Below are 1,422 nucleotides of genomic sequence, written 5' to 3' on the forward strand. Positions count from 1 at the left end.
CTCTCTCCTCTACCACTTCTCTCTCTCTTCTCCCTTTCTTTTCAGATTCTCCCCTTCCTCGTCTCTCCCCTTCCCTCTCTCACTCCTTCCCCCCTCTCTCCTCTCCCTTTTCACTCTCTCTCCCCTTCCCCTCCCAGGTTACCCTTCCCCTTGCTCTCTCTCTCCCCTTCCCCTCTCTCCCCTTCCCTCTCTACTTTCATTCTCTCCCCATTCCTTCCCCTCTCTCTCCTTCCTCCTATATCTTCCCCATCTCTCCCCTCCCCCTCTCTCCCCTCCTCCTCTTTCCCTGACCCACTCTCTTCCCCTTCGCTCTCCTTCCCCCTTTCCCTTTACCTCTCCACTCCTCTCTCTCCCCTCCTCTCTCTTTTCCTTCCCCTTCTATTCAGATTCTCCCCTTCTCCCCCTCTCTCCCCTGCCTACTCCCTCGCTCGCCTTCCCATCTCGCTCCCCTTCCCTTCTCTCCCCTTCCCCTCTCTCTCTCTCCTTTCCCTCCCTCTTGTTCCCTTTCCTCTCTCTCTCACTCCCTCCACGCTCTCTTTTCCCTTCCCCTCTCTTTCCTGCTCCTTCCCCTGTCTGTCTCAGAGCAGGTGGCTCCATAGCTCAGGGGTTAGAGCACTGGTCTTGTAAACCAGGGGTCGTGAGTTCAAATCTCACTAGGGCCTACTCAATTTTGGCTTCTGTTACTGAATTGACCGTCAATCAGCGACAGGCCGACACCATTGACAGGAACCGCTCACTCCGCACTTTACAATCTGCCCACAGTACTTTCACTTCCCACTCCCAGTCTGTATCCCACCTTTTCCACATCCAGTCTCAGAGACACCGATATATCACCGACTCATAGAAACTTACAGCAGGGAAGGAGGCCATTTTGGCCCATCGTGTCTGCGCCGGCCGACCAAGAGCTATCTGCTGGGCAGGGCCACATAGTCCGCATGCCCCAGACACGAGACTCCCAAAGCAAGCGCTCGACTCGGAAATCCAACACGGCAAACGAGCCGAAGGTGGGCAGAGGGAACGTTACAGGGACTGTAGACGTCCAGGTCTCCCAGGGCGGTGTGTTACACAAACTCCACCTGTGGATTGTAGCCGGCGACGGTCCCACGCTGCTGGGCAGGAATTGGATGAACCGGGTCCACATCAGGCGAAGTGGTGCTGTGGAGGAAAAGAGCACCGCCTCCTGCCTGCAGCAAGACCACAAAATGGCTGCAGCACCACAAGCATGTGGAAGAAAAGAGCACCACAAAATGGCTGCAGCACCACGAGCACGTGGAAGAAAAGAGCACCACAAAATGGCTGCAGCACCACAAGCACGTGGAAGAAAAGAGCACCACAAAATGGCTGCAGCACCACAAGCATGTGGAAGAAAAGAGCACCACAAAATGGCTGCAGCACCACAAGCAACAGGCAGCAGACCTCCTC

The 1,422-nt window shown here is 55.7% G+C and overlaps 1 non-coding gene across 1 annotated transcript; it reads left to right on the forward strand.

The window, feature by feature from the left end:
* Positions 1 to 589: 589 nt before the first annotated feature.
* trnat-ugu (transfer RNA threonine (anticodon UGU)) lies at positions 590 to 662 on the forward strand. The gene has a single exon. It is a non-coding gene; the product is annotated as a tRNA-Thr (tRNA).
* Positions 663 to 1,422: the final 760 nt, after the last annotated feature.

Source organism: Pristiophorus japonicus, unplaced genomic scaffold (genome assembly GCF_044704955.1).
Source record: "Pristiophorus japonicus isolate sPriJap1 unplaced genomic scaffold, sPriJap1.hap1 HAP1_SCAFFOLD_536, whole genome shotgun sequence".
NCBI classification, from domain to species: Eukaryota; Metazoa; Chordata; class Chondrichthyes; family Pristiophoridae; genus Pristiophorus; species Pristiophorus japonicus.